The 15,883-nt window shown below is 44.5% G+C and overlaps 1 protein-coding gene across 5 annotated transcripts in view; it reads left to right on the top strand.

Annotated features, from left to right (window-relative positions):
- The window catches only part of TRIM37 (tripartite motif containing 37), a 158,012-nt gene that overhangs the window by 115,054 nt on the left and 27,075 nt on the right, over positions 1–15,883 (top strand). The gene's annotated exons all lie outside the window — the stretch shown is intronic.

The raw sequence follows: 15,883 nt of genomic DNA, 5'->3' as shown, positions 1-15,883 counted from the left end.
GAACACAGGGAAGATGTGGGCAGCGTCTGCTCTGTGTTGACAGAAAAGACTGGCTGGTACATCTAAACAACTGTTCAGTCCAGCCAAGTAGTATCTGACATTGGCACAGAAAGTCAGCATTGTGAATCTAGGAAGCCGAGCCATATTTAAAAAAAAAAAAAAAAAAAGTATGTGCAATGCAAAAATAAAGTTTGAATGACATTCCATCTAATCTGCTTTGAATGCATGAGCCGGAACTAGGGCTTTCAACCATTTCCACATTGAATCCTATTTATTAAAGGAATACATTTCCGCTGTAGAAACGCTGTAGAAAATAAAACCACTGTAACTTTGCAACTGGTTTACTAAAGCAAATGCGCAATGAAGCTTCACCAGAATAAATTACCGACATGCACCATACTAAGATAGTCAAAATAATTGTAAGGTAAAACAATCAAAAGTGCTGAGGGAAACATTGCAACTCTAGTTATAGATACAGAAAAGGAACCCCAACAAAAAAGCATCACTTAATGTTAAATGTGAATTTCTTTATTGAGAAATGCTGCACATGATAAAAACCAATAAAAAATCACTAATGAACAAATTACAGTAATAACCTCCAAACCATCCTCAGCAGTGTAAACAGCAATAGCTATAAAAGTAAAACACTAGTGAGTCCATTAATAAGTAGGAATATTTTTTTTGCCAGTACTAAAATACAATCTGGTAGAAAAAGGATCTTGAGTGCCAATAATTATCGTATCAAACATCCTCCTGGAAGTAACCACTGACAAATATACAGAATAGGAATCGGCAACCTGAAAATATTCAAAAAGTGCAGTGCAGAAAAGTGAGACAAGTGCTTGCATACTGTGGAGGTAGGGAAGGAATGCGGAGGATCACTGAGCCCCAATGCCTGGTGCACTTTGTGGGTGACTTTTACTTCTAAAAGAGCTGCAAGCTACAAAAGAGAAGGCAATCTGATTGGAGGAAACATTGCAGCAAACCTGCCTCATTTTGTCTGAAAAATTGACTTTAGCCAAGACTCCAATTCAAGGAGGGATTATGGGGACTGGGAGGAACGAGGATTGGAACTAACACACAAAAGTATGTGCATCCAGCATGAACATACTTCTGATCTTACCTTAGGTAACCTTGCTTAGGTCAGGCATCCTTTAACCATTTAAAGCGGATCCGAGATGAAAAACTAACTATAACAAGTAACTTGTCTATATATCTTATCTAAAGTTTAGATAGTTTACACAGCAAATCTAGCTGCAAACCGCTTTAATAGAATATGATTTATTATTCCTGTGATACAATGACAGCAGCCATGTTGTTTGTAAACATTACACAGAGGCAGGCTTATCTGCATCTTGAGCAAAAAAACCTAATCCCCCCTCCTCCTCTCTCCTCCCCTCTGCCTCTGAAATCTCTAGATAGTAATCCCTCCCCCTCCTCCTGCCCAGACTGAGCTCCCATGAGCCCTTGCGACTCTCTGAAAGTGCCTTTGCTCTCTGAAAACCTGTGGGCGTGGCTTCTTTAGTTTATAGGGAATTAGAGTTTTAAAACAAAATATTTAGCTCGAGGAATGCCCTATAAACAAAAGGAAAGGAACACAATTATGGAATGAGTAAAAGTTCATCTCGGATCCACTTTAAGGCAAAATGGGCGGTTTTTTTGTGCACTAATTAGTACAAATAGGACAATTAATGGACGTCCATTTTACCAAAATGCGTATGGACACACCTGTGACCATTTTAACTCCTCAGTGGAGGGGTTTGAAGTGGTTAACACAGACCATTTATTATTATTATTATTTCCTATTCAGATTTCCAGCGGCTGTGTAGTGAGTCAGTCATGTAATTTGAAGTACCCTGTCACTTCCTTTACATGGTAACCTAGAGATTTTGAAATACTATAGAATCTTACTGATTAACAAATGTCTCCCTCCTGCCACTGTGAAACACTGCCGTACTGCTCCAAGGCCGAGCACAACTGTGCATGCAGTGTGTGGAGTCCAAACAGAGATTGTAGTGTGATGTCACTACAAATAGTTATGTGCACATATATCCAGCTCTTGTGAGGGATGTTCTGACAAAACGATTCTCCCATGGAGCTTCCAGAAATCCCATTTTTCCTGTAAAGGTGTAATATTGCTTTAGGCTATGCTCACAGTGGGCATTGCATTCCCAGTAACAGCAGGAATGAAATAGAAAGGGAAAGCAGTGCTACAGGTTATCTGCATGTTTGACGTATGATTCAACTGTTACTGTTTACGCACATGTTTTGCAGTAACGCACTGCATGCAGTTGGGATGCCACACACCATTATACCGCACCACACCCTTCGTATTGTAAACATCACATAGTTGGTGAATTGCAGCACGGTAAGCCGCATTACAATGTGGCCATTCCGCCACAACGCACCACTGTGAACGTAGCTATAATGGTGTGAGATAAATTCATTGAAGAAGGCCCTTAGAAGGCTCTAGTCTTTTAGGATCTTAAGGAACAACTGAAGTTAGAGGTATATGGAGGCTGCCATATTTATTTCCTCTTAGCCCTGCTGATCTGTTTGACTGCAGTAGTGTCTGAATAACACCAGAAACAAGCATTCTGCGTGTCTTGTCAGATTTGACAATGATGTCAAATGCCTGATCTGCATATGCTTGTTCAGTGTCTATAGCTACATTTATTAGAGGCAGAGGTTCAGCAAGACAGCCAAGCAACTGGTATTGTTTAAAAGGAAATAAATATGGCAGCCTCCATATATCTCTTGTTACAGTTGTCCTTTTCAAGTGGACCTGAACTCTTGGACAGGAGGAAAACTGAGAGAAATGCTCCCTATATGTATTTAGAGAGTTTAGCCAGTGTAATTCCCCCTCATCTGTGTCTAATCACAAGTTGTAATTTGATCATCCCCTGTGTCACATGACTGCCATGGCAGAAGCTCATTTGAAAGCAGTTTAACAATATGTCTGCTTCCATGAAAGAAGAAAGAAACGCTGCAGATTTATTGCAGGATTTGCATCAGCTGTAACAAAGTGTTTTTTTGTTTAAAGGTTACAGTATTCTGCTGTTGTGTATCTTTTAGAGCAGAGAGGACATTCTGAGTTCAGGGTCCGATTTAAAGAGTAACTCCAGTAAAAATGCTGTAATAAAAAAGTGCTTAATTTTTACAATAATTATGTATAAATGATTTAGTCAGTGTTTGCCCATTGTAAAATCTTTCCTTTCCCTGATTTACATTCTGACATTTATCACATGGTGACATTTTTACTGCTGGCAGGTGATTGTAGTGAAAGGAGATGCTGCTTGCTTTTTTGGCAGTTGGAAACGGCTGTCATTTCCCACAATGCAACAAGGCTCACAGTGTGATGTCAGGACCTCAAAGCTGTGAGGCGCTGACATCACACTGTTGGAGGGGTTTCACCACAAAAATCAGCCCTACAGAGCCCCCTAATGATCTGTTGAGAAAAGGAATAGATTTCTCATGGGAAAGGGTGTATCGGCTACTGATTGGGATGAAGTTCAATTCTTGGTTACAGTTTCTCTTTAAAGAGTAACTGTCAGGCATAAAATAAAAAATCAATTCTTTATTTTTATCTGGTAAACAAGTAATAAGGATGCTAATCAGGCAATCCAAAAGTTAAAATCTCTATTACTGTTCTTGTTTTAAAATGATCATTCCCCAGTTTACCTGACTCTAATTTGGTACGTTGCCGCACAAAGGAAGTTGCAGGGCATGCTGGGTGGTCCTTTTTTGCTTCTGCACATTAGTTAAGTCTGAGGGGAAATAAAGAAGCAAAAAATGACAACCCAGCATGCCTTGCAACTGCCTTTTTGCGGCAATGTACCAAATAAGAGTCAGGTAAACTGGGGAATGATCATTTATAAATAAGAAAAGTAATAGTGATTTTAACTTTTGGATTGCCTGGTTAGCATCCTTATTACTTGTTTATGTGCTGTTGTGCTGCAGGTGATATCTTAAGACTACAATTTTCAAATGTATCCTCTTGGTTATATTCTTTGCGCTGGCAATAACCGCAGTTTCTGTTCCAGGCCAGTGACAGCCGTGCTCTCCAGTGTACAGATAGAACACTAAGGGCCTGTTTCCACTACACGCGGATTCTGGATGCAGAAAAACTGACCCCAATGAATGCCTATGGGCCTATTTCCACTAAACATTATTTTCCTGATGCAGATTTCCCATAGGCATTCATTGGAGTCAGTTTTCTGTATCCAGAATCCACGTGCAGTGGAAACAGACCCTTATCCAGTTTCCAGACACTGCTTCTATCGCAGCACAGAAGAGCAGTCACTGGAAGATCGCTGCTGTCTGTGACATTGAGATTGTAACTGTCAATTACTTGGGGCAGAAGATTAAGGGACCTGCCATCATGAAGACTGACAGGAAAGGGTTTCATATAATCTCCTTACCTCTCCCTGCCCCAACAGATATTTTACCTGGAGATCAATTTTTAATTATTTTGATGTGTTTGAATTATGGCAGATGTTTCCACTATCCATTCTACTGCTAGAAGAAAGATGAATGTGCTGCTGTTTAAAATTATATGATGATCCACCCACTCCCCCACTTTCATCCCTTTGTAACATCTTGTGTGCTGCTTTCCTTGTACCTTGACTTTTTGTCTAGTTGGCCGAAAGACAGTGGCATATAAAACGATTACTTAGCTACATAAAGGTCTTGTATTGACTTTAATCAGCCTTGCCTCCCTTGATGGTGCAAGGTCACTTTACAACACTTAATGTGACAGCCCATAACCACAAAGGACATCTGATGAACAATTTCTTGATATACTGATTATCTGAGTTCACATTAGGTTATTGAACTGCTTTCTCTACTGGCAATGGAATGAATGGACCTCTGGTGCTCCAACTGATGAGATCCTTAAGGCTCATACACACATCAGACTATAGTCTTTGGAAAATGAAAGATCACAGACCAATCTTACCACCCTTCATGTAGTATGAGAGCCATATCTACACAGTCTATTCTATGGATCTGAACTCCCCATCAGAAAAAAATCTTTGCAAGATGCTGCACACACGGATGCTGTACAGACACAAAAGATCAGTATCTGCAAAAGATCTTTTCCTGCCAAAGTTCCTGCCAATTGCATTCATAGTCTATGAGATCTGCAGATCATCATACACACCTTGTTTAACTGACATTCATCTGCAGATCAGACAATCATCTGCAGATCTGAAAATCCATCCTGGTGGATCTGATCTGCAGATGAATGTCAGTTAAACAAGGTGTGTATGATGATCCGCAGATATCATAGACTATGAATGCATTTTGCAGGAATGGATCTTTTGCAGGAACAGATCTTTTGCAGATACTGATCTTTTGAATGTCTACAGCATCTGTGTGTGCTGCATCTTGCAAAGATTTCTGTCTGATGGGGAGTTCAGCTCCATAGAATAGACTGTGTAGGTATGACTCTCATATTACATGGAAGGGGGTAAAATTGGTCTGTGATCTTTCATTTTCCAAAGACTATGGTCTGATGTGTGTATGAGCCTTAACCACTTCCCGACCGCCTAACGCACAGAAGCGGCCGGGAAGTGGACCCCGCAAGGACCGCCGTATAGACAAATGGCGGCGGTCCTTGTATAGGCATGGGCGGAGCGATCGCGTCATCCGTGACGCGATCCTCCGCATGACGCCGCTCACCCGCTGCTACATCCCGCCGGCCATACGGAAGCGCCGGCGGGATGTAAAACCGACGATCGCCGCATACAAAGTGTATAATACACTTTGTAATGTTTACAAAGTGTATTATACAGGCTGCCTCCTGCCCTGGTGGTCCCAGTGTCCGAGGGACCACCAGGGCAGGCTGCAGCCACCCTAGTCTGCACCAAGCACACTGATTTCCCCCCCCCCCGCCCCAGATCGCCCACAGCACCCATCAGACCCCCCCCCCCTGCCTACCCCCCAGACCCCTGTTTGCACCCAATCACCCCCCTAATCACCCATCAATCACTCCCTGTCACTATCTGTCAATGCTATTTTTTTTTTATCCCCCCCCTGCCCCCTCCTGATCACCCCCCCCTCAGATTCTCCCCAGACCCCCCCTCCCAGACCACCCCCCCCCCCCTGTGTACTGTATGCATCTATCCCCCTGATCACCTGTCAATCACCCCGTCACTGCCACCTATCAATCAGCCCCTAACCTGCCCCTTGCGGGCAATCTGATCACCCACCCACACCAATAGATCGCCCGCAGATCCGACATCAGATCACCACCCAAGCGCAGTGTTTACATCTATTCTCTCCTCTAAACACCCACTAATTACCCATCAATTACCCATCAATCACCACCTGTCACTGTTACCCATCAGATCAGACCCTAATCTGCCCCTTGCGGGCACCCAATTACCCGCCTACACGCTCAGATTGCCCTCAGACCCCCCCTTATCAATTCGCCAGGGCATTATTTACATCTGTCCTTCCCTGTAATAACCCACTGATCACCTGTTAATCACCTGTCAATCACCCATCAATCACCCCCTGTCACTGCCACCCATCAATCACCCCCTGTCAGTGCCACCCATCAATCAGCCTCTAACCTGCCCCTTGCGGGCAATCTGATCACCCACCCACACTAATAAATCGCCCGCAGATCCGACATCAGATCACCACCCAAGCGCAGTGTTTACATCTATTCTCTCCTCTAAACACCCACTAATTACCCATCAATCACCCCCTATCACCACCTGTCACTGTTACCCATCAGATCAGACCCTAATCTGCCCCTTGCGGGCACCCAATCACCCGCCTACACGCTCAGATTGCCCTCAGACCCCCCCCCTTATCAATTCGCCAGTGCAATATTTACATCTCTTCTTTCCTGTAATAACCCACTGATTACCTGTCAATCACCCCCTGTCACTGCCACCCATCAATCACCCCCTGTCACTGCCACCCATCAATCAGCCCCTAACCTGCCCCTAGCGGGCAATCTGATCACCCACCCACACCAATAGATCGCCCGCAGATCCGACGTCCGATCACCTCCCAAGTGCAGTGTTTACATCTGTTCTCTACCCTAAACACCCACTAATTACCCATCAATCACCCCCTGTCACTGCTACCTATCAGATTAGACCCCTATCTGCCCCTAGGGCACTCAATCACCCGCCCACACCCTTAGAACGCCCACAGACCCCAGCCCTGATCACCTCGCCAGTGCATTGCTTGCATCTATTCCCCCCTCTAATCACACCTTGAGACACCCATCAATCACCTCCTGTCACCCCCTAGCACACCTACCCATCAGATCAGGCCCTAATTTGCCCCGTGTGGGCTCCTGATCACTCGGCCAAGCCCTCAGATCCCCCTCAGACCCCCTTCCGATCACCTCCCCAGTGCATTGATTGCATCTATTTTCCCCTCTAACCACCCCCTGAGACACCCATCAATCACCTCCTGTCACCCCCCTAGCACTCCTATCCATCAGATCAGGCCCAATACAACCTGTCATCTAAAAGGCTACCCTGCTTATGACCGGTTCCACAAAATTCGCCCCCTCATAGACCACCTGTCATCAAAATTTGCAGATGCTTATACCCCTGAACAGTCATTTTGAGACATTTGGTTTCCAGACTACTCACGGTTTTGGGCCCGTAAAATGCCAGGGCGGTATAGAAACCCCACAAGTGACCCCATTTTAGAAAAAAAGACACCCCAAGGTATTCTGTTAGGTGTATGACGAGTTCATTGAAGATTTTATTTTTTGTCAAAAGTTAGCGGAAATTGATTTTTATTGGTTTTTTTTCACAAAGTGTCATTTTTCACTAACTTGTGACAAAAAATAAAATCTTCTATGAACTCACCATACTCCTAATGGAATACCTTGGGGTGTCTTCTTTCTAAAATGGGGTCACTTGTGGGGTTCCTATACTGCCCTGGCATTTTAGGGGCCCTAAACCGTGAGTAGTAGTCTACAAAACAAATGCCTTAAAATGACCTGTGAATAGGACGTTGGGCCCCTTAGCGCACCTAGGCTGCAAAAACGTGTCACACATGTGGTATCGCCGTACTCAGGAGAAGTAGTATGTGTTTTGGGGTGTATTTTTACACATAACCATGCTGGGTGGGAGAAATCTTTCTGTAAATGGACAATTGTGTGTAAAAAAAAAATCAAAAGATTGTCATTTACAGAGAGATTTCTCCCACCCAGCATGGGTATGTGTAAAAATACACCACAAAACACATTATACTACTTCTCCTGAGTACGGCGATACCACATGTGTGACACTTTTTTACACCCTAAGTGCGCTAAGGGGCCCAAAGTCCAATGAGTACCTTTAGGATTTCACAGGTCATTTTGCAACATTGTTGGTTTCAAGACTACTCCTCACGGTTTAGGGCCCCTAAAATGCCAGGGCAGTATAGGAACCCCACAAATGACCCCATTCTAGAAAGAAGACACCCAAAGGTATTCCGTTAGGAGTATGGTGAGTTCATAGAAGATTTTATTTTTTGTCACAAGTTAGCGGAAAATTACACTTTGTGAAAAAAAAACAATTAAAATCAATTTCCGCTAACTTGTGACAAAAATAAAATCTTCTATGAACTCACCATACTCCTAACGGAATACCTTGGGGTGTCTTCTTTCTAAAATGGGGTCACTTGTGGGGTTCCTATACTGCCCTGGCATTTTAGGGGCCCTAAACCGTGAGGAGTAGTCTTGAAACAAAAATGACCTGTGAAATCCTAAAGGTACTCATTGGACTTTGGGCCCCTTAGCGCAGTTAGGGTGCAAAAAAGTGCCACACATGTGATATTGCCGTACTCGGGAGAAGTAGTATAATGTGTTTTGGGGTGTATTTTTACACATACCCATGCTGGGTGGGAGAAATACCTCTGTAAATGACAATCTTTGGATTTTTTTTACACACAATTGTCCATTTACAGAGAGATTTCTCCCACCCAGCATGGGTATGTGTAAAAATACACCCCAAAACACATTATACTACTTCTCCTGAGTACGGCGATACCACATGTGTGGCACTTTTTTGCACCCTAACTGCGCTAAGGGGCCCAAAGTCCAATGAGTACCTTTAGGATTTCACAGGTCATTTTGAGAAATTTCGTTTCAAGACTACTCCTCACGGTTTAGGGCCCCTAAAATGCCAGGACAGTATAGGAACCCCACAAATGACCCCATTTTAGAAAGAAGACACCCCAAGGTATTCCGTTAGAAGTACGGTGAGTTCATAGAAGATTTTTATTTTTTGTCACAAGTTAGCGGAAATTGATTTTTATAGGTTTTTTCACAAAGTGTCATTTTCCGCTAACTTGTGACAAAAAATAAAATCTTCTATGAACTCACCATACTCCTAACTGAATACCTTTGGGTGTCTTCTTTCAAGAATGGGGTCATTTGTGGGGTTCCTATACTGCCCTGGCATTTTAGGGGCCCTAAACCGTGAGGAGTAGTCTTGAAACGAAATTTCTCAAAATGACCTGTGAAATCCTAAAGGTACTCATTGGACTTTGGGCCCCTTAGCGCAGTTAGGGTGCAAAAAAGTGCCACACATGTGGTATCGCCGTACTCAGGAGAAGTAGTATAATGTGTTTTGGGGTGTATTTTTACACATACCCATGCTGGGTGGGAGAAATCTCTCTGTAAATGGACAATTGTGTGTAAAAAAAAATCCAAAGATTGACATTTACAGAGGTATTTCTCCCACCCAGCATGGGTATGTGTAAAAATACACCCCAAAACACATTATACTACTTCTCCTGAGTACGGCAATACCACATGTGTGGCACTTTTTTGCAGCCTAACTGCGCTAAGGGGCCCAAAGTCCAATGAGCACCTTTAGGCTTTACAGGGGTGCTTACAATTTAGCATCCCCCAAAATGTCAGGACAGTAAACACACCCCACAAATGACCCCATTTTGGAAAGTAGACACTTTAAGGTATTCAAAGAGGAGCATAGTGAGTCCGTGGCAGGTTTCATTTTTTTTTTGTCGCAAGTTAGAAGAAATTGAAACTTTTTTTTTTTTTTTTTTTTTTGGTCACAAAGTGTTATTTTCCGCTTACTTGTGACAAAAAATAATATCTTCTATGAACTCACTATGCCTCTCAGTGAATACTTTAGGATGTCTTCTTTTCAAAATGGGGTCATTTGGGGGGTATTTATACTATCCTGGAATTCTAGCCCCTCATGAAACATGACAGGTGGTCAGAAAAGGCAGAGATGCTGGAAAATGGGAAAATTCACTTTTTGCACCATAGTTTGTAAACGCTATAACTTTTACCCAAACCAATAAATATAGGCTGAATGGGTTTTTTTTTTATCAAAAACATGTTTGTCCACATTTTTCGCGCTGCATGTATACAGAAATTTTACTTTATTTGAAAAATGTCAGCACAGAAAGTTAAAAAAATCATTTTTTTGCCAAAATTCATGTCTTTTTTGATGAATATAATAAAAAGTAAAAATCGCATCAGCCATCAAATAGCACCAAAAGAAAGCTTTATTAGTGACAAAAGGAGCCAAAATTCATTTAGGTGGTAGGTTGTATGAGTGAGCAATAAACCGTGAAAGCTGCAGTGGTCTGAATGGAAAAAAAGTGGCTGGTCCTTAAGGGGTAGAAAGCCCTAGGTCCTCAAGTGGTTAAGTCATAGCTCCCAGCATTTAAGATGTTGCTGGGTTTCATTTTGTCTGATCAATTACTAAAGTTATCCACTAATATTGGAGGCTTCAAGAGCATATAAAATCATCAATCAGTTAATTTAAATACAGTAACTATATGTACACTAATAGTGCTGTTACAAGATCTGTACCGTATTTCACTGTGCATCTCAGAAATGTGTACATTTGGCATTTGCATAGTCAAGTTTTAACAACCATCTTAAGAACAATTACCGTATATGTGCTGCATTACATGTTGTTGCCTACCCAGTACTTACACCCTATTTGACCTGACCATCCATTCTACCTTTAAACCAGGGGTGCCCACACTTTTTCGGCTCGCGAGCTACTTTAAAATTTGCCGAGGCCAGGAGATCTACCAACGTCTAGGCACGCCCCCCCCCCCCCCCCTGCGTAGGTTAGCCAGGTATATGTGCCTGCAGCATAGGTTACGTGCCCTCAGTATAGGTTAGCCAGGTATATGGGCCCCCAGTGTAGGTTAGCCAGGTGTATGGGCCCTCAGTGTAGGTTAGCCAGGTATATGGGCTCTCAGTGTAGGTTAGCCAGGTATATGGGCTCTCAGTGTAGGTTAGCCAGGTATATGGGCCCCCAGTGTAGGTTAGCCAGGTATATGGGCCCCCAGTGTAGGTTAGCCAGGTATATGGGCCCCCAGTGTAGGTTAGCCAGGTATATGGGCCCCCAGTGTAGGTTAGCCAGGTATATGGGCCCCCAGTGTAGGTTAGCCAGGTATATGGGCCCCCAGTGTAGGTTAGCCAGGCATATGGGCCCTCAGTGTAGGTTAGCCAGGTATATGGGCTCTCAGTGTAGGTTAGCCAGGTATATGGGCTCTCAGTGTAGGTTAGCCAGGTATATGGGCCCCCAGTGTAGGTTAGCCAGGTATATGGGCCCCCAGTGTAGGTTAGCCAGGTATATGGGCTCTCAGTGTAGGTTAGCCAGGTATATGGGCCCTCAGTGTAGGTTAGCCAGGCATATGGGCCCTCAGTGTAGGTTAGCCAGGCATATGGGCCCCCAGTGTATGTTAGCCAGGCATATGGGCCCCCAGTGTAGGTTAGCCAGGTATATGGGCCCCCAGTGTAGGTTAGTCAGGTATATGGGCCCCCAGTGTAGGTTAGCCAGGTATATGGGCCCCCAGTGTAGGTTAGCCAGGTATATGGGCCCCCAGTGTAGGTTAGCCAGGTATATGGGCCCCCAGTGTAGGTTAGCCAGGTATATGGGCCCCCAGTGTAGGTTAGCCAGGTATATGGGCCCTCAGTGTAGGTTAGCCAGGTATATGGGCCCCCAGTGTAGGTTAGCCAGGTATATGGGCCCCCAGTGTAGGTTAGCCAGGTATATGGGCCCCCAGTGTAGGTTAGCCAGGTATATGGGCCCTCAGTGTAGGTTAGCCAGGTATATGGGCCCCCAGTGTAGGTTAGCCAGGTATATGGGCCCCCAGTGTAGGTTAGCCAGGTATATGGGCCCCCAGTGTAGGTTAGCCAGGTATATGGGGCCTCAGTGTAGGTTAGCCAGGTATATGGGCCCCCAGTGTAGGTTAGCCAGGTATATGGGCCCCCAGTGTAGGTTAGCCAGGTATATGGGCCCCCAGTGTAGTAAGCCGGGTGTATGGGCCCTGAGTGTAGTTAGCCGGGTGTATGGGCCCTGAGTGTAGTTAGCCGGGTGTATGGGCCCTCAGTGTAGTTAGCCGGGTGTATGGGCCCTCAGTGTAGGTTAGCCAGGTATATGGGCCCCCAGTGTAGGTTAGCCAGGTATATGGGCCCCCAGTGTAGGTTAGCCAGGTATATGGGCCCCCAGTGTAGGTTAGCCAGGTATATGGGCCCCCAGTGTAGGTTAGCCAGGTATATGGGCCCCCAGTGTAGGTTAGCCAGGTATATGGGCCCTCAGTGTAGGTTAGCCAGGTATATGGGCCCCCAGTGTAGGTTAGCCAGGTATATGGGCCCCCAGTGTAGGTTAGCCAGGTATATGGGCCCCCAGTGTAGGTTAGCCAGGTATATGGGCCCCCAGTGTAGGTTAGCCAGGTATATGGGCCCTCAGTGTAGGTTAGCCAGGTATATGGGCCCCCAGTGTAGGTTAGCCAGGTATATGGGCCCCCAGTGTAGGTTAGCCAGGTGTATGGGCCCCCAGTGTAGGTTAGCCAGGTATATGGGCCCCCAGTGTAGGTTAGCTAGGTATATGGGCCCCCAGTGTAGGTTAGCCAGGTATATGGGCCCCCAGTGTAGTAAGCCGGGTGTATGGGCCCTGAGTGTAGTTAGCCGGGTGTATGGGCCCTGAGTGTAGTTAGCCGGGTGTATGGGCCCTCAGTGTAGTTAGCCGGGTGTATGGGCCCCCAGTGTAGGCTAGCCAGGTATATGTACCTGCAGGCAGTCAGAGGAGAAGAGGCGGCGAGGAGAGACTCTGGCAGGCCAATGGGATGCAGGGGAGAAGCGACGGCGGTGCCGGGTACGTTACAAGCACGCACGTTGCAGGCTGCCCGTCGCCGCCCCCAGCCATGACGTAGCGGCCGCGCCGCCTCTCTCCTCCCTCTCTCCTCGCATGCATCCTTATTGGCCAGCAGCTAAACACGAGCTGCTGGCCGCAACAAATCTTACGAGACGCGGCCGAGAGGCCGCGATCTACCAAGAAGGCGGTCGCGATTTACCGGTAGATCGCGATCGACCTATTGGGCAGCCCTGTTTTAAACCTTTTTCTTCTGGTCTCCTGTAAACATTACTACCCAGCATAACTTTCTGCTTCCGACTGCCTTTTTGTAGTGTAGTAGTCTGTCAACCTGCTCACCTTAACAGCAGTTGTCAATATGCTGGGAAGTAGAATCATGTTGGTGCTGCCTAGGTATGCTGGTACTAGATTCTGCAGACTATCTGGCTGCACAGGCACACCTCACCTGGGGTTAAGGCTCATACACACATCAGACCATAGTCTTTGGAAAATGAAAGATCACAGACCAATTTTACCCCCTTCCATGTAATATGAGAGTCATACCTACACAGTCTATTCTATGGAGCTGAACTCCCCATCAGACAGAAATCTTTGCAAGATGCAGCACACACAGATGCTGTAGACATTCAAAAGATCAGTATCTGCAAAAGATCTGTTCCTGCAAAAGATCCATTCCTGCAAAATGCATTCATAGTCTATGATATCTGCGGATCATCATACACACCTTGTTTAACTGACATTCATCTGCAGATCAGATCCACCAGGATGGATTTTCAGATCTGCAGATGATTGTCTGATCTGCAGATGAATGTCAGTTAAACAAGGTGTGTATGATGATCTGCAGATCTCATAGACTATCATTGCAATTTGCAGGAACGGATCTTTGGCAGGAACAGATCTTTTGCAGATACTGATCTTTTGTGTCTGTACAGCATCTGTGTGTGCAGCATCTTGCAAAGATTTATTTCTGATGTGGAGTTCAGCTCCATAGAAAAGACTGTGAAGTTATTGGTTCTCATACTACATGGAAGGGGGTAAAATTGGTCTGTGATCTTTCATTTTCCAAAGACTATGGTCTGATGTGTGTATGAGCCTTTAGTCTATGGGAGTTGCTAGCCGCAACAGCGACACTAGTCTTATCTGCCAACATATTGAACGGCACGGTAGAGAGAAGAGCAGCGCTAACCTAAACCAACCGCATTTGTTCTTCCTTCTTTTTTTCTCTAATATCAATTAAATATGCGTTACATTAAATCATTGTCAAATTACATTTAAATGATGCAAATTGCCTGTTAAGTTTCATCAAAAGTTTTGTCAGAGGTTTTAGTGAATTCAGAACATAGTAGCATCATAGCAGTCATATGACAATATGCCCCCAGAATTGTGGTGCGCTTTGAAGAGCAGGTCTGATTGATCTAGTGCCTGTTTACTTTTGGTTCCGGATCTGTCTGGAGCACCAAAGACCACTTCACTCCATTTCCCAAGTTGTCAATCCCTCCACATTTGCCCGTACAAAACATTCTCCTTAGCTGCATTGCAAGGTAGTTTTGAATCATTTCAAACTTATTGCTGTGATTTTCCCTTGCAGCACATGCAGGGCTCTACTTCCCGGTTAGTACAGGGAATATGGGTTGTGTTTTCTGACTGGTGCATATGACCGTTCAGAATTACAATGCTTCCAGTTCTGAGCAGCTCCATTACATATACATATTATCGCCGATGTGATCTGCGCAGTGGGAATTGCTACCACCCCGCCACTTGCCTGTGCACCTGGTGAAAGGACCTGGATATCGCTGGTTCATGAGCAGGATCCACACATCCGCATCAGCCACATGCATCTAGGACGGGACTGGTACAGTATCAGAGCCGACATTGCAGTAGCTTTTGGCTTCCCTTGCATCCCCATTTCTTGAACTACAGCACTAACCTTGCTTGCTTGTGCTCATTGTTGCATGGCTTGCTGTGCCAGTTGTGATGCACGCAATCTGATCTCTTCGTGCATTTCCCTGTATGTTGCACATCCTTACATCAATTTTGGAGCGCTTGTCTGATCATTTCTTCATGGTTTCATGCTATGGATTCATACATACCAGTGGAACATTGTGGGTTCAACTGTAGCCCTGTCTACATCACACTTATGGGCCCATGATCACATTAGGTGGTCAACATTAGGTGTGTTTGCCTGTGTGCGAGGTGGTTTTGATGAGGTGGACGGCCGCTTCACATGGGTTATGTTTTTTTAAATTTCACTATTTTTGCAGATTAATGAGAAAATAAAATTCCTTTTTGATATTTTCATAGATGGATGTTTTTGTGATATTTGATGCACACGCCTAGCTCTCCTCTTTCTCCTAAAATTACACAGTGCAGCTCATTACATCTGCAGGAGAAGAGTTATTGGACAATTAACTGTGAGCTCTAATATTTACCAATTTCATGCTTGCCAGAAATTACTCTTTGAGCTTGTAGGCCCTTTTGCAATTGGCTGCCAATTAAAATGAAAAGCTCACTTTCAAGAACATTAAATTACAAAATGGCTTCTCTACCACTGAACCATGTCATAGCAATTTTTTATGCATTGCTCTATCCAATATTAAAATGCGTAATCTATCCTGAAGTCTATAAAAAAAAAAGTGTATCATATGAAATCTATATTTTTGTAACACATCACATGATATACCACCTCAGCATTACATGGACCATAAACCACCAGGATATAGTAGTCTGGCTATCACAATACTATCATACACAATAAAGGGATAACTGGCTAGATA

Source organism: Hyperolius riggenbachi, chromosome 2 (assembly GCF_040937935.1).
Source record: "Hyperolius riggenbachi isolate aHypRig1 chromosome 2, aHypRig1.pri, whole genome shotgun sequence".
NCBI classification, from domain to species: Eukaryota; Metazoa; Chordata; class Amphibia; order Anura; family Hyperoliidae; genus Hyperolius; species Hyperolius riggenbachi.
Note: the sequence above shows the minus strand (reverse complement) of the source record. Positions and strands in the feature narration are given on the sequence as shown.